This window comes from Carassius gibelio, chromosome B11 (genome assembly GCF_023724105.1).
Source record: "Carassius gibelio isolate Cgi1373 ecotype wild population from Czech Republic chromosome B11, carGib1.2-hapl.c, whole genome shotgun sequence".
Taxonomy (NCBI): Eukaryota; Metazoa; Chordata; class Actinopteri; order Cypriniformes; family Cyprinidae; genus Carassius; species Carassius gibelio.
Window position 1 is genome coordinate 20,583,517 of NC_068406.1, and position 21,211 is coordinate 20,604,727.

Here is a 21,211-nt window from a genome sequence, read left to right on the forward strand (position 1 = left end):
ATCGATAATGACAAAACTCCAAACCGCCCAGAAATTCCAGACCGCACACGGGGCCATTATCCAGTCAAACTGAGTCCCTGAAATAGGTCGCCTTATAAAAATTACAGAGAGAAATATCTGCTGTCGGCACTAGGCACAGCGAAGGGAGCTGAAGAAACCTTTGATAGTCACACTTAAAATAGTCATTTAGAGGTGGAGAGAAATCTGCTCTGATAGAGGGAAATAACTTTGCAACTACTAAACATTACCATTCGACACACGTTTCATCGAAAATGGCACCGCAGAGGATTTCGCATCACATTTTGCACATTCATTCTAAGCACTTTCACTCCTCCTGTCTCTTTATACAATTTGGAGTACAGAATTGTTCTGTTCTCACTCTTTTATAGGAATGAAGGGACATGAATGATTTTTATGCTTTCACTTTTAAATAGGTCCCACAGAATGTGAGAAAGGCAGAAATGATGTGCTGTTGTCTCTCAACATTAATCTTCAGTGCCTCACAAAACTTCCATTATTGTGGGCCGCTATTCCAGAGGAGCGATCAGCTTCATTTACACTCTGACCCCAGCAATGATATGGGTTGTCAAACTCTCAGGACAGAGCTAACCCTCATCTCCTCTCCGCTCCTCCTACACCCGTGCCTTCAGCTCTTTGCTCACAGACTGACAGCTGACGTTCAATCACCAGAAACATCAGTAATTTAACGCCTTTCGACCACCCAACAGAGCCATCAATTAAAGTAGAGGGAAATGCACCATTTTGGCTTTTCCCCAGTGATTGATGTTACCGTGAAAGTGGGTAAGATGATTCTTCCCATGCTGTGCTTCAACTCTAAACCTGCACCACATCTGTCAATAAAATGATGCTCATTTTCTAGATGTGTTAATCAATTCCATTACATGGATTATAAGGATGGAACCAAAGCACACAAAACAAAAGGCAATATATATATAGGGTGCTCGACAAAGAAAATAATAAAAAAACAAAAGTCTGAACATCCTAGGCTCCAAAAAAAAAAAAAAAATTATATATATATATATATAAACTGAATAATGAACTTAAGGGGGGGGGGGTGAAATGCTATTTCATGCATACTGAGTTTTTTACACTGTTAAAGAGTTGGATTCCCATGCTAAACATGGACAAAGTTTCAAAAATTAGGGTTAGGGTTATTTCTGTTCCAAAAATACTCCTTCCGGTTTGTCACAAGTTTCGGAAAGTTTTTTTTCGAGTATGGGTCTGTGTGACATTAGATGGAGCGGAATTTCCTTATATGGGTCCTGAGGGCGCGTCTGCCGGAAGATCGCGCGCTCCCGTAGAGCAGAGCACTGAGAGGCTGAGCACAGACAATCATTCACTGATCAGAGTGAGAGCGTCGCGAAATGTCACAAAAGGAGTGTGTTTTTGGTTGCCAGGGCAAGACAACCCTGCACAGATTACCAAAGAAAAAACAGCATTAAGGGACCAGTGGATGGAGTTTATTTTTACAGAGCATCAACGGATTTGTGCAAGTGTTTGTGTTTGTTCCCTGCATTTCGAAAATGCTTGTTTTACAAACAAGGCCCAGTTTGACGACGGATTTGCATATCGTTTATTTCTTAAGGATGATGCAATCCCAACGAAAAGGTGTCACGATCGTGTTCTGGAACCGCAGGCGGTGAGTAAAACTGCTTCAAATATCTCTGCCTCCTTGTTAGTGCGTCCGCCTCCCATCGGAGACCCGGGTTCGAGCCCCGCTCGGAGCGAGTCGTTGCTGCTGCTGCTCTCGTTCAGTTTCAGCCTCGGGATCTGATTCTGGATCATAAATAAACGGCTGAATCTGACTGTTAGCCATGGTTTGTTTTGGATGATGTTGTTTCCCTCACGGTCACAGCTTCCAAACGCTCTCAACGCAAAAGCCTACTCGCGCTTGTGATTCTTGAGCCCCGCCCACACATCACGCCTCCAGTCGGTCGTGTTTTTCCGGGAAAAATCGGTACAGACTATCTTTCTCTAATGAATATAATAAAACTAAAGACTTTTTTGAGTTATGAAGGATGCAGTACTACTCTATAGGTACTCAAGATTAACAGGATATTGAGTGAAAACGAGCATTTCACCCCCCCCCCTTTAACACAAGGCAAAATGTCGAACTCACAGGCACAATTAAAAATAGTTTCATATATTCTCATTACAACCTAGACACAAAAACAAGGCAACTAAAAAAAAAAAAATCTATATTTTAACAAAATTGTGTCTTAATATGTGAAAATCTTTCATCTGACAAATTAAAGTTATGTGGTGTGACTAACTTTTATGTTTATAAATTAATTCTTTGTTTAAAAAATAAAAAATAAACTTGCTACATAAACTCAATTAAGCTAACTGAGACTTTTTATAACACTTGCGTATTATTGCACTTTTGATGATTTTGATCGCTTCAATTGTCCTTTATTGTAAATTGCTTTGGATAAAATTGTGTGCTAAATGACTAAATGTAAATGATATCACTTTTCTTATTTGTTAATAATATTTTAAGATTTTAAGCCTGATTTTCCTCTCCCGAGAATCGGAACAAAAATCTTGTTGAGCACCTTGATTGGTCGCGTTGGAGATGGAGGAAACTGCTTCTTGACGTTTTGTAGTAACACGATTCTCTGAATAATGTGTCGAAAACATATCACAACCGATCATGTGAAGCGCTACCTCTGGCATGATAATCTTTCAAATCGTGTAGTGTGTGCATGTTTAAGATCCGAGGGAAGATAATCTGCAAAGATTCTCCTTTTAAGTGTGCCGCAACCAGATTTCATAATCGATTAGGATTTTAAAACTCCTGTAGTGCGAGTCCGGCTTTAAGTTGACAGAGAAGATTCTGATCAAACTTTTCAGCTGGATTCCCAAAAGAATCATAACCACATTATTTTTTTCTATTTGTTAGAGTCTGATTTACGCTAGGACCAATACGGTTACTCTGTAAACTAAAACCAGTGGATAGAAAACACCTTGTGTTTCTGGATTTATCCCATCAATATTTATGAAACCCGTCAAAACAGCATTTATGTTCCCCTGGAATAGGTATAGACAGGCTGAGTAGATCATGTCACCCCCAGTGGTGGAAGGCCCAGGCACTGCTTGGGGCAGCTGAGAGAGCATGCAGGGGAAAGAAAGAGTAATGGCACCTATCACAAGTTGCCAGAAGTTTCTTGGCCTTACTCCCACAAGAATCCTCCAGCATGGATGGTGTCCTCTCCATAACATCCCCTAATATACCATGGGCACCTCATGGATGTCACAAGCTGTTAGACGTACAGCAAATTGCCTGTACAGAGCACACTACTTCAAGTTAAAATTATCTGCTGCAGTGGGAGAGAGAAACAACCAAAAACTCATATACAGCATCTGTCAAATATGATTTCAAATCTATTCACTATTCATTCAAAATCAATGACAGATTAAAACTATACAATTATTTGAGATCTGAAGTAATGTTTTACACCACTTTATATGTGCATATGCAGATAATGTTCTCAGAGGCAAGGGTTATAAATCAAACATGATTATAAATTATATTAAATCATTAATCAAACTTTTAATGAAAACATTCCCTCTTGAATTCTGGTTGTATTTGACCTAATTGCCAAAACTTTGTAAGATATTAAGGCCTATTTTCAGATGTGTATTTTGTCAATTTTTCATTTCTTTCTCACCTGTTTATTCTTAAAAGAAGTGATGTAATTAAAAAGAAATAGATTGTATCCGTATTAATTGAACACAAAAAAATGTAATGCCATGGTGCAGTGAAAATAAAAATAAAAGAATACAGACGTCTTTGTGCTCAGAGCTGATTTTCTTGTTCTTTTGTCTACGCAGGGGATGAAGATGAGGGAAAGTACAGAAACACCTTTACAGGAAATAAGAAGAGAGACATCTCAGTGTTGTCCCACTTACCCGTCAACACTTCTGACATGACCTTGTCAGTTACCCTAGTTAGAAGGCATAAAACTAGCTGTCAATCATGTTGCACAGAGCCAACAAGCATAGGTCCAAAAGAATATGTTTGCAGCTAATAAAAACAGATATCTTATACAGCACTTCACAAATCACTTCAGTAAAGAAAAAAAAAATGGATATCATCATAATTTGCACAGAGAATCCCCAGATTTCAAATACTAACAGTTCTATAAAGACGACAGGTTTTACAATGTCAATGCTGATGGATCTGAATTTTGAAGCTTCCCAGAGTTAGACACTAGCAAAACAATTCTGAATTCATACAAGGTGAAACACGACCTAAACCCGAGGCAGAAATAGGCCATGCCACAGAAAGCATCACTGGGCCCAAGACACCATAAAAAAAGCACTATTTTCATATGACATATGAATAAAATATGCTTCCTCAGGGGTACATGCTACATGACTAGCAGGTCTCATTCACATTAAATTCTAAAATATACAGGCATTTCCAGGAGGTCAGACAAGTCCATAGTGATACGGGGCAGATGTGTTTTTTTTTTCTCTGAACCGCAAGGTGAATGTTAGGGTTTAAATATTGCTTTACTGGCGACTCCCTCCAGCAATTTCTGTTAAGACAACACTTATGCATGTTTTATGTTTGTCCCATAAGGGGAAATTTAAAGAAAAGGAAGAAGAAAACATTGAGCTAAATTAGATATTATTTGAAGTACTAAGGGGAATTGTCTAATACATACCAGAACAGACAGCTGACCAAAACAGCTCCTTCTGGCAGTTATTCATAAATATTCATAACTAAAGATGGTTCCAGAACACATTATTATATTATTATTATATTTCACATGGACACTTGAAACAGAAAACTGTTGTACATATTTGTACAACTTCAGAAATGCAAACACTTTATTGATGTACAAATCCTCTGAGAATAATTAAGTATTGGAAAAGATTTGTATTTTGATGGTATTTATAGTAAATTAGCATAATTAAATATGCTCAACTGCATCCATTTGTTAAATGCATTTAATATGTGTTCTTGATTTAATTTTATAAACGTTGCATTCAGTTGAAAAAAGAAAAACACCATTTTCATAAGTGTTTCACTTCAATAACCCATAATTATTGCAGAGATATAGTGATAATTAAATTATAGAAAAAGTCAAAGTACTCTACTGACATTTAGTAGTTCTTTTATTAGAACTGGATTTAATTTATGAACAGGCTTTTTAATAAGGTCTTAAAAAGTCCATCTTTTTAAAATAATTATTTGCTTGATTAGTTTCCCAGGAAACAACTGCATTTTATTATTCTGTAAAAATGTAATTAAATGTTCAATTTATTATTATTATTTTAGTTTTTTTACCTAATGTAGTCAGAATGATTTATTATTTCATTGCATAAAACCTTTAGACATTTCACATGAAGCGCTTTTATTATCATTTTTTAGCTTACCAGACAAAACACCTTTGCTTTACTGAACTTTTCCTATAGTTACTAAAAATGACCTGCATCGGTTGGCATTTGTATCGTGATGCATCATTTCATATTTGTTCCAATGCATTATATTGCATTGAATCACATTGTGTTGAATCAAATCAAAATCAGGGATGAATCGTATTGCATTGGTAGATGCTTTATTTGTATCTTTAATACGGTATATTGCATCATTATGCATCGATATGAAAATGGCATCTGCCTCAGTTTTGGGGAGGCACATCCTTAATACATACATATATATAGTTACAGTCCTTGATTCTAATTGGATAAAAGCGGTGTTGTATTTAGGATAAAGCATGGTTATGACCGCTTCACCCAATGGTTCGGTGTGTCACAGCGCAACACCCTTAGCAACATAATCAATATAGCGTCAACACTATTACATGTATTATGTATTTCACCTAAAATAACGGTTTAATCATTTTAGTCATTCACCAGTAAACAGCCTTCCCTCATCAAAGAAACTTTTCTCATGCGGGAGATACACGTGTATGCTTCTATGTCCTTCAATTTACACTTTAATATGCTTGCAAACTTGTCTGTTTTAAACTAAAAGATGGAAAACAGATGTCTTCTCATACTGAGAGATAAGCAAACTTGTACGTGTGTGAAATCATATATGGTGTTAAAAAAAATGACACAGCATATGAGAAAAGTTCTTACTGTCTGTTTTTACTTGAGCTCCATCAGATAAGGCACTTTACACGTAAATGTAACATGAATAAATAGAAATAGTAATGGGATCACTCTGAAAAGGTGCACTAAAAGATAAAACTTGTGCTGTTGCATTACTCTGTTCACCATTCTTTAAAATGAGGGAAAGCACCAGTGAAACTAATGCTGCCCACCAGTAAGTCTGTGAACAAGGCATCATTTGTGCATTAAGATCAATGTGCACAGGTAAGACGGATACCAAATCAATGAAGATAAAGCCAAATCAAAAAGACAAATCACTTGTTGCAAAAACACATCGGCCCCCAGCATCCAATCAATTACCCATGTCCATTTCGTTCTCCACGAAGAAAGAGGAAACAGACAGGGAGCATTCTTTTGAATGGCTCCAAAGCAGAATCAGGGTTATTGAGGACATCTATCACACTAAACTACACACAGAGAAATTGTATCTGCCTGTATTGGCTGAAAATCTGGATTGCATGCATTTGCTAAAAAGGCAGGCAATCCAGCTTGTACTATTTCAAATGGATTATGGCTAGCACTCAGATCATTACAGCCAGAATTAGTCTGACAATCGTTCATTAAAATTCTATGAAATGCAGAAAAAGAAGGAAGCACTGTGCAGCTAATGGCAGTGGCGGAAACGAACAAACATCCTGTTTTCTGGGTGTAAATCAATAGCACAGTAAACTGGAGCACACACAACCTTTTATCTAAGACCAGGTGATCCAGAGACTCAACGTTTTTCCACTTTCTCCCATAGGTCCCTATTATAAACAGAGATTTAAACTGGGAATTTAAGAAGATGCACTTATGGGCTTAGGGTTTTATAGGATTTTGTCAACCCAAGAGTTTCTTGAAAAACAAACCATAAAAATCCATTGTTTAGCTAATTAGTATCACGGGGCACAAAAGTTTTGAAACACCTCATCCGGCTAGAGCCAAGAATTCGCCCTTAGAAATGACAACTTCAAAGAAAAGATTAAAAGTATTTAGTCTGTGTTTATCTGGTACGCTAAACAGAATAATTTATCAAGGCAAAGAAATGAACAATGTAAACATACGGCAGGTCTACAATCAAGTAAAGTGATCTCTGGATGCAAGCAGTATGTCTAGCTATCGGAAAGAACACACTGCCACTGCCAATTTGCGGAATGACAAACTCAAGCATGTTTGACCAAACAATGAAACGGCGACCTTGAATCCCATTTAATCTGAAGGTCATATTCCCGGCTCAGTCATCCGCCGAAGAACACACTGCCTCTCACCGTGATTTAGAGAGGGTTTGATCTTTGTCATTTGTGACAAATTGACACTGGTACATTAAATGGCAATACAAAACATGAACATGAATTGTATCATCTCTGAGGAGAAGCTAGTCCACACCACATCTACTGTTTGGTATTTTCAGTACCTTCATTAAGTCAATATCAGCCTGTTATCAGACTGCACAATAACAAAAGCTGGATGTCTAATGGATTGGTCTAGTTTATCACACAAATTTTATTTAAATGTTGATTCATATAACCAGAAGGCAAAGATGAAAACAAACAGAAGGGGCTTCCAAAGTTTAGCCCATTCCAGTCCAATTCAGAAACTGATATCATATCTCTGAATATTTAATGATTATACACCAGTGATCAAAGAGGACAGCACATGCATATATCCTACATTCCCCAAGGTCTCACATCTCATCAAGGTCCTTTTTCTTTAAAGTCACTCAGAGCCAAGGAGATAGTATCTATATATATAGAAAAACCATGCTGCTCTTCCTGTGTACACAGATCAGTCATTATCTTCCCATCCTGTCACAAACAGAAGTCACCTTTTGGTGCAAATGAGGTCCTTCCTATCTGTAACACACTGATGGATGGACACAGAGCCTGTCAGACATCACTGGCAAACACAAAAAGAAATAATGAAGGAGCTTTTTGATTCAGCAAGACCAACCTCTCTTACAACAAAAAGATACCTTACTCTCTGGCAATCAAGCACAAAGACAGAAGTACACACACACACAACGAACATGACACACAGGCTGTTGACTCTGCTGTGATGTGTTGGGCAGGTGTAATTGGCCGTCATCTCATGGTGCTCACTGGTGACTGGAGTTTCAGGGGTCTGATGAAGAGATCGGGTGAGCTCATGTGTCTTCTAGTCAGAGCATACAGTACGTGTCCCAGAATTGTCTGAGGCTAACCAGAGGAGGTGAGACAGCCTGGCCCAACTCAGTGTCTTTCAAACATCTTATGAAACTTTATGCCCATGTCATTAGTTTATTTTCTTTTAATTATGTAAATAAATGTACTTAAACACAGCTACTTGCAAAATAAACATCTGAACATGAAATATGGATTTGAGGTCAAAATATCTTATTTTAATTTAAATTCTGTTTCTCCATTTTAATAGTTCAGGATTGTGTTTTTTGTTGTTGTTGTTTTAGACTCTGCATTTTATTGGTTTCATTCAAATAAAAAAAAAAAAAAAAAACATGACATTTTTAAAGGGGGGGGGTGAAATGCTCGTTTTCACTCAATATCATGTTAATCTTGAGTACCTATAGAGTAGTACTGCATCCTTCATATCTCCAAAAAGTCTTTAGTTTTATTATATTTATAAGAGAAAGATAGTCTGTACCGATTTTTCCCGGAAAAACACGAGCGCCTAGAGGCGTGACGTGTGGGCGGAGCTAAAGAATCATGAGCGCGAGAAGGCTTTTGCGTTGAGAGCGTTTGGAAGCTGTGACATTACCGTGAGGAAAAAAACATCCAAAACAAACCATGGCTAACAGTCAGATTCAGCGTATATTTATGATCCAGAATCAGATGGAGAGGCTGAAATTTAACAAGAGCAGCATCAGCAACGACGTCTCTATATGGTATGTACTGAAACTGTATATATTTGCTTAGCGGTTTTGGAAAATGACTAAGTTCCACTTTATGTCGTCTTTTTTTTTTTAAGCTGTACATGTGGAAAGTGCAGTTGGATGACAACATCGCATGTTGTTTACTTGATATGCTTACGCACCAATAGCTAAGTTAACAACACAGAGATATTTGAAGCAGTTTTACTCACCGCATGCGGTTCCAACACACGATCGTGACCCTTTTTCATTGGGGCTGCATTATCCTTAAGAAATAAACGATGTGCAAATCCAGCGTCAAACTGGGCCTTGTTTGTAAAGCAAGCATCTTCGAAATGCAGGAAACAAACAAAAACACTTGCACAGCTCCATTGATGCTCTGTAAAAATAAACTCCATCCACTGGTCCCTTAATGCTGTTTTTTTTTTTTGGTAATCTGTGCAGGGTTGTCTTGCCCTGGCAACCAAAAACACACTTCTTCTGTGACATTTCGCGACGCTCTCGCTCTGATCAGTGAATGTCTGTTGTGCTCTCAGTGCTCTGCTATACGGGAGCGCGCGCTCTTCCGGCAGAAGTGCCCTTAGGACCCATATAAGGAAATTCCGCTCCATCTAACGTCACACAGACCCATACTCTAAAAAAACTTTCCGAAACTTGTTACAAACCGGAAACGTACAACTTAATTTTTAAAACTTTGTCCATGTTTAGCATGGGAATCCAACTCTTTAACAGTGTAAAAAACTCAGTATGCATGAAATCGCATTTCATCCCCCCCTTTAAGTATTCCTTACATTTTTTTTTTAATTACTAATTATTTTAATTGCTAATCACTTAATTACTATATATATGTTTTTAATTAACTGTTCAGCACTTCTTGTGCAAAATTATTTTGCTGCTCATTGTCACACTTGACCAGTCAGAATAAAATATTTTGGAAAACTACATGCTCAGAAAGGGGAAAAAAATATAAAAAGTTAGATTTTTACCTTTAGGTGCTAAACAGGTCACTGGGGCAGTACACTTAAATTTACACTTGCTATACCCTTTAATGGTCTAAAATGTATTGTTACCAGTGTTTTCATACTTGAGGAGATGATGAGACCAGACTCAAGCCTAAGTCTAAACATATTTTAATGTTCTTGGTCTTTTGTGATATTAGATAAATCAACTAATCGCACGATAAAATAAAATGAGCTCAATAATTTTTTTTTCGCCCACGATCATTTCTTTTCTCAATAAAAAAAAAAGAAAAAAAAAGTACCATGTCATGATGTGGGGTTAGTCTGGAGCGCAGCCTGTGGACAGCCGTGGTAGAAAACATCCTCTCCGATGGCACAGATGTCCCGGGAATAAAGAGATAACGTCTTGCTACGATGACCAGCTTTGGGAAGTGCCTTTCATTTGCTTGTTGATGTTTGCGTCTCAAGTGATATTGCATTGTACTTGCACACACTTGTTTATTTTTGTAACTTCGTAACTTCATTGCCCTTTCTGTCCTCACTCACTTCATTTAGCTTACTCAGATACATATGTCTGTAGGCATGTGGTTGCACGTGTCAACGTGCCCAGTGAGTTAACACATACACACACGCACTATTATTATTACCATGCAGCAAAAAAAATAAAAATAAACACTTTTAACTGATAGTACTAGGGGCCATTCACATGTCCTGCCTAAAAACGCGTGGAAAATGCTAGGCTCATCGTTTAATTTTTCCTTTCCAAAGCGCTTGGGCAGTTGCGTTCCTGAGAGCGCTTGTGTCATTCTGAAAAGCTGAGATGGTTTTAACTAGATGTGGTGCAGACGGGCCTGGAAGAAATGAGCGCATCGCAACACGTGTGCGTTGCGACCGAGTCTCTTCCATTATCAGCGTGCATACCACATTTGAAATAAATAACTTGGAGCCCAAAAAACGCAATATGTGAACGGCTCCTTCATTGGTCAAAATGTTTACTTTCGGTTTATGGTTAAGCAGTCAATATGAGCATCCCTAACTAGCAAATAAACAATGTAACATACAAACATACAAAATCAATTAATTTTAAGCCACACAAAGTCAACATGTTGGTATTTCTTGCTCGAAATCTGCCATAAAATTAAAGTTTATTGATCTTTTAAAAGGTGTACCTGCGTTATTATGCCATTATCATTATATTAGTTGAAACTGGTCTTGGAATTGGTCTTGGGCCTTGGCCAATGAAAGCTGCCATGGATTCGCTATGCAAGACAAGGCACATATAGACTCAATCTTGACCCTGTATCTGCTCTCTGCTATCATGCCATGACTGCAGTGGTTCATGTTACATGGATGCAAAAAAAATAATAATTTGTTAACCTCAAAGGAAAGCATACTTACTGAATTGTTTAGATGCTATTCATGTATCTGTATTGACTCTGACTCAACCTACTCAGGTATTGACTGCAATGCTGATTTGTGCCTTATCTCTCTCTCAAGGTTGATATTAGTACTTTAGTGATGGTATGAAGTGTGTCATTTCAAATGTTCCAACACTAGTACAACACAGCATTTGCTCTGAAAATTCCCCTTGAAAGTGGCATTTTCACCCCAGGAGTTGCATCCTATCACTAAAAAAGCTCCTACTTAAATAGACTGAACGGTTTATTTATATTTCGAGAATGTACTCTTAAACATGTTCAAGGCCATTTGGCAATGTGAGAAGACTGGCGTCCCTGGCCATCTGGTTAGTGGGCACCCTCCCCCGACCCCTTCTACTCTTGCCACGCGTTACAGACCCCTCCATTTCAATCCACTTCAGTGCTCCAGCTACCTGGCAGCAGTCTCCCTCAGACCTTGCCAACAGATGGCTCTGCAGCAGGTAATAATGACCCAAGACAAACTCTTAAATTGATTAAGCCATCGTTAGGGCATAAATACAAAGTATTGGCCTTGCAGAGTGGAAAGATGGCTCAGAGTCAACAGGCACTCACATCAGAGACAGATACAAACTCTGAAGTGCACAAAATGAGGGGGGGGGGGGGGGGGGTGAGTTCAGACTGATTGGCCTAGCTGCGATGGACACACTGAGTAACCCATTAAGGGAATATTTAGTAATCAAAATTTTAAACTTCTGGTTACAAATCTGGGCTGGTAGCCAAAGGTCTAATGGATTGAACCCAACAAGGTGCAACCCAAGGTTTCTCCAGGGGACTGAACTGTAGGTCACATTGGGGACAAAGTCAGTTACCATGACCTTTTCAGGGATGTCCAATCCTGCTCGTGGAGTGCCACTATGTAACCTGCAGGAATTAGCTCCTATCCTAAGTAAACACAATGGAACCAGCAAGGTCTTCAGACTATTCTGCAAGACACTGGCCTTCAAGAAACAAGATTGGACACCCCTGGAGTACTTGGAGCTAGCAAAAGACTGGTTTAGTTGCTGCAAAGCAACCAAATAACCACTATTCTCACACCATTTCCTAGCAGAGAGGCTCACTTGCTAAAATGTCACTTAAAAAAAAGGCATACAGCTCTCCACTCCAAAGAATCATCAGTAGGGTTCTGTATTTGCATAACTACTCTGTATTACGAAACAGTGACAAATACTTTGTGGTATGAGAAGGCCCTGTAGGGAACAGACAGCTTTTCTTTATCACTCCACTAAAGCCTCTCGTGTCACAGCTCTCTCACTATTCATACTCTTAGAGATTGAGAACGATACAGGACACGGTCATATTTCAGAGCACTAAACATGTCTTTAATCACGGGGAGAGTCCTTCTGCTTGGAAAGCCATGATTTGAAGCTCCAATGTCAGGTGCAGTGAGAGCTGATAGCTCCTCTCTGGGTGAAGAGTGTTGGATCATTTAGAGAAATCTATATTCTCTGGCCATTCATTTTGCTGCAGGAATAAAGCATTTCCCAAGAGGGAGAAAGAGAGAGCTCTCTCAGCAAATAGTCCCCTTGCAGCCACTACCTGCGTATGAAACACTTGAAGTATTTATCTCCTCCTGAAGGGAATGTTTGCATGAGTGTCATACTTAACCTGACAACATAACCTTTAGCACATATTTCTTTTCCACCTCTAAAATATTTGTTAGTCTAGTGAAAAATGTAAAATTTAAGATGTGCTGGTCAATATGGCTTTTGGACGTATACTGACACCTAGTGCAGTGGATGTAGCATCATGAAAATCCAATTGCTTTCAAATGGCTTTGTACTGTAGATATCCGCTACGTGCAACTAGCCAAAATTAATCTAATTAGCCATCCTCACGAGGAGAACCACTCCACGTAACATAAAACCGTTTGTATTAAGCTGCTGATCTGATTCAACTGTTGAATGCATATTAATTAAAAAAATATTTGTCAAGTGATACTATTGTTGTCATGGTTGTGAGGGAGTGAAGGAGCGCAGAGATGAAGGAGATTCAGGATAACGGACTTCAATAAACGTCTAAGAGTTACACAGGTTATGTAGAAACACACGTAACATAAGGCAAACAACATTTTAAATACAGGACTAAATGAGGGTAATTGACAAAAAAACATCTGAATCAAATGACTAATCAACAAGAGGGGGAAAAAAATGGGTCACAGGGAGCACATGGGAGAAAACACAACAAAACAGGTCCATATCCCTGACAATTGTTATGTAAAAAGTTTTTTTTTTTAGTGAGGACAAAATTACTGAGTGCACCTTTTGAAAAGAAAACCGAAAACTCAAAAGGACATATCCTGAAGATATAAAAAGCTTTTTGTGAGTATCTTTAGAGAGAAAATCTCTTATTTCCTTCAATCCTGAGCAGAGGGATGTTCTCCTATCTGTTCCAAGGTACTCTTTGAAATGCAGTGGTCGGGGTCATCTTAACTGGCCTTTCCCACTACAGGCTCTGTGTCTGTAAAATACAGTTTCTTATTTAACTTAGACTTTCTCTAACTACAAAACTTTGAGTCTTGGCGAGATTCTCACTTTCACACTAGAAATATTCAACAACAACAACAAAAAAAATCAGTGAGGCACCATGTCCTTTTTATTAATTAATCCTGACAAACACTTAATCTCTATATTTTTTCTTAATTCCCCCAAGGTCTAAACACGATACTGGGGTGGCAATGAACCCATGTTGCGCAAATGAAAGACGGCAGTGGGAATAAAGAGCTGCCATGGGGCTCCACTGACCTTGCGTTTATTCAGAACTACATAATGCAATAATCACCTCCACACGTGTGATGGATTTTAGCCACCTTGCTCCATTAATCATCAGCCGCGAATGGGAATAAATTGAATTAACGCTACGAAAAGCTTACTTCTCTAAACTGTAAGCAATAAAAAACAATTAGCGAGTTTGAAAATGAGCTTGAATCTAATGCATTTGATTAACAGAATAATACATTTTTGATCTCAGCAACCAACAGCTTCTTGTTAGATGTATCAGCACAGCTGTTTTATAATTAACCTCTATGCTGTGATTAATGTGGATGTGATGAATAACATGTCTTTTACATTGTTCTAATGTACAGTTATGGTGTAATTAGAGATGACTTGTGTCTACTTCTAAAAAAAAATGTATAGCATGAAATAATTTCTGTTCTATGAAAAAGGTGCAGACATTACTGCATGACTGTTGAGTTAAATACAGTATGAGAGTTCAAAGGTAATCCCATAAGCTACGAGATAAATGAGACACAAGAACAAGAGCCGTAATTACTTGATAGTTATTACATAATAATTACAAAAAAAAAAAAGTGTAAAACCGATGGTTGTAAACATTGAATGGACATCACCTTACAGTGTTTATGTCATTTCAGACCCAAAGCTTTTGCATTAGAAAATAGAGAGCATCCGTCTCAATGAGCTGTGAACAAACCAGAGTATTTAATTTCATGGCTCCTTAACTTTCATAGTTAATTTTTCCAGCACCTTGCCATGTATATTCCTACTCTTTGTGTGGAATTTCAAAAGAAATTATGAGAAATGTAAGGCACAGCAAGACAACAAGTTATTTTTGCAGCAGACGAGAAAAGTGGGATTTGCTTCTCAGAGCATACATTTACATCACAATGCAATCCCTCAAACTGTCAATGGGAAAAATGACTAATAAATAATGAATTACTAAGAAATGACTAATAACTAATAAAGAAATGACTTGTGCCCAAACCCAGGCATCCAAAGAGTGAAAAACCAAAAGAAATCTATGCTGCAATACTTGAGGTAGGACAAATACAATGAACAGTGCTAAATTACTGCTAAAGTTTTGCAGTGCAGAGTTTAGGTTAGTCAAATTGTCTCTGAATCTGAAACTAAGATGACTACAGATTGCTTAATCTATTTGTGACCATATCATCATAAGTGAAACAAAGTTGGAACTGCAAGCTGTACATCTTCAGATGTGATAATGAGATCCCAGATGCAGGAGAAAGAAATGACCGTACTATAAAGACTGTTTCAGCGAGAAAATTATAGAAAAAGGAACTATAAAGAGGGTACAGAATAAAAGCAATAAATACCACAGTCATGCACACTATATCTTCCAGCCGCAACCCACATGCACTACAGAGTTCAATCTTATGATATTAAAATGTTTTGCAGACGGTCAGTTGAGCTATTACTCTCTTTCTGTCAGCCATACCAATCAGAGCATGTCAATTTCTCCATGAAGAAATGAAAATAAAACATTAGGACAGTTATAACTATTTATTTTTATGGAGAGCATTTAATTCAAAAAGCATTTCAAAAAACGTTTTCTTTTTTTTGAATACCAAACTACTGGCAGATAAAAATAAATAAATAATTATAATAATGTTTACATTACAACCTTAATTTTTTGAAGCTACAAAGAATACTTTTGTGTGCAAAGAAAAACAATCACAACTAAAGAAGAAAAGTATAAATAGGTAGCAGCAAGCAACAATCTAAACAACAGAAAATGAGCAAAAAATTAAGCACTTGCGGGATGCCGCCTTCTCTGTTGCTTTGAGTCCAGATACTGCAAATGAAGCATAGATGTTCAATGTAGAGGACAGTCTAGGAATTGTGGATCTATATATGTGTGAAAAAAAAAAACTTTAGAATGTACTTTTAAGGGGAATCTAAGTCTCAAAAGAGGTGCTGTGTTGTCGCAGGAGGGGGCTTATAAACTGGTTCGCTATCACCAGGCTGCAATGCTCAAATGGGTCCCTGAAAGAGACCAGAGCTCAGCATGGCAGCAGTTGGAGGTTTGAAATGGTGAACATGCCAGTCGACAGCAAAAAGGCCAGCGTATACTGTACTGTAGCGCTGCGGTCTGGGGGTAGATTGCGATCTGAGGTGCACGCCTCAGGTATGGGAAAAGTGGAGCATGATGTTTATAATATCTGACTGAAGCAGCCGTGGCTAAGAGACTTTCACGGTTGTCTGCCTACAGCTGAGACCTCACGTCTGATATTCAACCACAGCCTGATGCTGAGAAGCTGAGAAGTAAAAAAGAAAAAATAGTTGGCTTACTTAAAGGGATAGTTCGACAAAATAAATGTCTTGAAATTACTTTTATTGCATGGGACAAAACAGGATTTTCTAGTGTCATACTGGCTTGGATCCATGGTTTGTAGCCAGCTATGAGATCACCGAGGTCTGGACCTGTACATTTTACATGTTTAAAAATAAAATGCGTTGAGTTGCAGTTTTAAAAGATTTTAACTGATTTCGGTTAAGCTCTGATTTTTCAGTTGTTGTTTTTTTTTTCACGTCTTCATAGCAAAATCTGGCAACACTGCACACTAGACAAAACTCAAATCTACTGTATATAGCAAAGGTTATTCATGAAAACTGTAAGTGTAATAGGCCTATTTATTTTTGCATGAATAATAAACAACTTATCAAATGATACACCCCTAACCTGATGGTCCAATATGATATCTTTTAACAATGCCCATTTCTCCAAAACAGAGAAATCATCTTTCACAAACACAAACAACGTCTGTCTCTTTCGAAGTGTTTTAGTATCGCTTATATAATGAGTTGTATGTGGGGTTATCGTAGCATTATCTTGGTTATCTTAACCAACGGCCATGTTTGGAAATACATGAAGCTGAAAAAAAGATGTTAGAATTTTCATTTTTAGATGATAAATCCTTTTAACGGCGTAGTTTTTGGACAGTTTTTGTCTTTTGTGGTTTGGATGATATTTTTTATGCTTTCTGATAAGCGTCAAACAACTGCATCTAGCGATACCTACAGCTCTGCTTGATCAGATAAAAATCTTTAAGTCCTATATCTCATTCCTCAGGTCTAGTAGTGGCATGTACTTGACATTTAGCGGTGATAAGTCAAGTGCAGCATTTACGAGAGCTCAAAAAAGTGGATCTAACCGGCTTCAGTGGTCGTTTATGTCTTGTAATACAGCCGCCATTAAATACGTTGTTAATCACGCACCACCACCACACTCTGATAATTACCACTCACAAACAAATATCTTGGCACCTCCACTTTTGTGATTTAAATATTCCCCTTATTAACTTTATAGACAAAAGTAGTTGCTTACTTGACAGCGTTTTGCTGACTCATGCAGAAGACAGGGACCACTGGTTCACACCAGGGAACTCCTAACTGCAAACAATCAATTAACTGTCCAGGGGATGTAAAGAGAACTGGGGGGAAAGATGGGCTGTTTGAGAAACTTTTCCATGTTGGTATATCTGCCTGTTGCTGGAGTTTGCTTTTAAAGAGTAAGACCTAAAATTATGTGTAGGAAATTCAATTAAAAGATATCAGATGTGTATTGGAGATTGTAGCTAGGAATGAGGCAGCACTCTAAAATGGTGTAAATACACACTGACTGAAGATGGAACAAATAAGATTGAAAGGAAATAGGGGTGTGACGGTTAGTATATAACCGTGAGACCGGCGGTCATAGTTGAACACCGTCATTAGAACTTTATAACCGCCAAAACCGTGTCACTAAAATATTTTTTACAAACATTTTTTATCAAAAATTATTTTCATTTTTTAGATAGGATCATCAGATGCGCAATATATCGGGAGACATGGTTTTTACCACTTAATGAAGTTTTGTAAATCGTCAGACATGATATTTACCACTTCATTAAATTTTGCTTTGTAGAAAACCTTTCTTAAAAACGAATTTCGTTTTGAACAAATTTTATCTTAATTTTAATAGATGTTTCATCAACCAATTGCATGTATTTTAATAAATAAAAAGCAAATATAGCAGACAATGATAACCGTGACATGGAAGCACCAGTGCGCCGCGTTCACTTTCACTGCACTGTGAACTAGAGCGCATCTCATTGTAAATGAAACTCAGCGTAGGCCTATGCCTCATACTCTAGCATTAAATATTTTTGCTGCATCCTTTCCAGAACAGACAATGGCTTTTTTTTTTTTTTTGCGGCTCGCATCAGCAAAGCATAGACCGCAAAACAATCAGCGGATGGCGGGCGGGTGCGGCTTTGAAATTTGCTCAAAAAACTTTGGCGCGGATGATGAGTTTTGTGACAGATCTCCTTAATAAACGGAGGTCTGAAATCTCTGCCCCTTTACCGATCAGAGCGCGCGCTGAAACGGAGTTAACCCGCTATCTCCAAGATCAACCAATTGACTCTACGGCAGATCCACTAGCATGGTGGCGAGACAATATGAAACAAAATGAAACACGCTATCCGCCGTCACCGTCACATTTGACTCACGTCATAACCGTCATCACCAATTCTAAAACCGGCACACCCCTAATAGGAAAATGATTGAGCTTGGCATATACAAGCATGTTTATGGAGATAATATAATTCACGGTCCAGCTAGGGCTGTGCAAAAAAATCGAATGCGATTTTCATGCACATCTCATCAGTAAAGACGCTCCTTTTATTAGAAGTATTATCTCCAGCATGTGTGTTCAGATCAGGGTTGCCAGGTTTTCACAACAGATCATGCCCTGTTGCTTCTCAAAACTAGTCCAAAACTAATCGCGATTCCAGGAGGTTCCCAGATAAAAAAAAAATTTGCTTGCCCGGGGTTAAAGTATAAGTTTTTTTTTGGCATGGTTGTCTTGGTAAAATTCGCATTTTAGGGGCTAAATATCACGTTATTGCTATTGGGGTTACTTCGAACCGCGCACATGAAAAACAATCGCAAACTTGGCAACACTGGTTCAGGTGGAGCGGCAGTTACTCCACAGAGCCGTAGTCTACCGACAGCTAACACAAAATTGTTTTCAAAATCGACAAAGAATCGCCACCGATTTTAAAATCGATTTTGTGTAGATTGCCAGTGAATTACGGCCAATGTTGCCAAGTCTGTGGTTGTTTTTCCATGTCCGCGGGTCGAAGCGACAATACCAATAACGTGATATTTAGCCCCTAAAATGCGAATTTTACCAAGGCAACCATGCCATAAAACTTAAATTTTAACCCCGGAAAGCAATTTTTTATCAGGGAACCTCATGGAAACGCGATTGGGTTAGCTTTGGACTAGTTTTGAGAAGCAACTGGGCCGGATTTGTTGTGAAAACCTGGCCACCATGATCTGAATGCATGTGCTGGAGATATACTTCTAATTACAGGAGCGTCTTTACTGATGAGATGTGCATGAAAATCGCATTCGATTTTTTGCACAGCCCTAGGTCAAGCATACAAACAGAAAAAAGAAAAGAAAAGAAAAAAACATTTTCAAGGACATACAGTAATTTAATGTTGAGCAGAAGGGTTTATTTACTCTGAATGCTGTTTCTCATTTAATAAGCTGAAGACACACAGCAGTAAAATGAAAAGCATTTTTAAGAAGCATTTCTGAACTTGAGTGTCACACAGTGGTTAAAAACGTCTAGTGTGTGTTTACTTAGAAAAACAATAGAAAACCAGCACAGTTCCGTGCGAATGTAAAGAACTTGATTGGTCTTGAATTACATTAACATGATTTTCAGAACCTGATTAGTCCTGTTGCTTTTTTTTTTTTTTTTTTGTTGAATCAGCACATCAGAATGATTTCTGAAGGATCATGAAACACTGAAGACTGGAGAAATGATGCTGAATATTCAGATTTGCTTTCAAAGGAATAAATTACATTTTAAAATATACACTCTAATATCTTAAATATGTTTGATTTATAGTTATCAAGAACAAAAGCAGATAAACAGTTCAAATAAAATGAGCAGTTTGCATATATTCTCTTTCCTTCCTTCAAGAGGAGATTGTATCCTATTTCAGAGAACCACAGTGTCCAGGCTATTTAGGCAAGTCTCTAAATCATTCTTGGTCTTTGTCAATTGCCTCACATTTTATTCTCAATTCCACAGCAATGAGAGAACCGCAGTGCATCATGGGAGCTCGCCTGTGTTTACCATCTCTTTAGACAGACCATTACTTGGCAACCATCAGTCACTGTTAAACTCCACTGACTTTATTCACAGAAGACTACCTGCACCAAAAGACACAATACAGCAAGATTGAGACCTCTCTTCAGCGAATACGGGGGAATAATGAGCGGTCTGTGGCATTTGATGGCAGTGAGAAACATTGTGAGGCTGGAGCTGTTGATAGATGGTGCGTGTGAAAGGGAAGTGTTGCTGCAGCTATACAAAGACACTGTAGCTAAGTTCTGTTTCATGTTAACGTGTTACCTATGAGGCACTGGAGTCTGTCAGGAGATTATTATAAGTGTTAGAGAGTGTCACTTCGGCTATGTTCACACTGTCAGTGTTTGGGACTGACAAGCGTATTTGCTAACAAATGTGAGTCAGATGTGAACTGTCCCATTTATACAGCAACATCCAGAAGTGAACTGAATGTGGTACATATCAATGACAGTGACTTTGGCATGCAAGTCTATTAATTTCTTAAAAAGTGCATGAAAAAAGCCATTTCATACATGCATTGATTTCAAATTATACTTCATTTTTATGTTTTTGGTGAGGGTGGGCATAAAAAAAAAAAAAAAACATCAGGGTGATTATGATATCATAACGAAGAAAATAAATGAATAATTGACAAGAAAACCGTAAGTGTTTGGACAAGGTTATTATTTGGTGATTCATTATTGTCCACCAAATCAATCTGTTGTGACCAACATTCAGAAATATGAAAAACACAAAATAAAAAACGAAACAGTAAATTGTCATACAACAGACCCTTGTATAACCTAAAATAATAACTGTCAATCAAAAAAGTATCAAAGCAAGATAAAGACTACTTCAGATGTGACTTGTATATTTATTAATAATGAATTTACAACAGTGCTACCAAATGAGCCACCATTTTAACCTGAATTATT

At 37.9% G+C, this 21,211-nt stretch overlaps 1 protein-coding gene across 1 annotated transcript in view; it reads right to left on the reverse strand.

Annotated features, from left to right (window-relative positions):
• LOC127968018 (inactive N-acetylated-alpha-linked acidic dipeptidase-like protein 2) overlaps positions 1–21,211 on the reverse strand; it is a 214,266-nt gene that overhangs the window by 143,634 nt on the left and 49,421 nt on the right. The window lies entirely within an intron of this gene.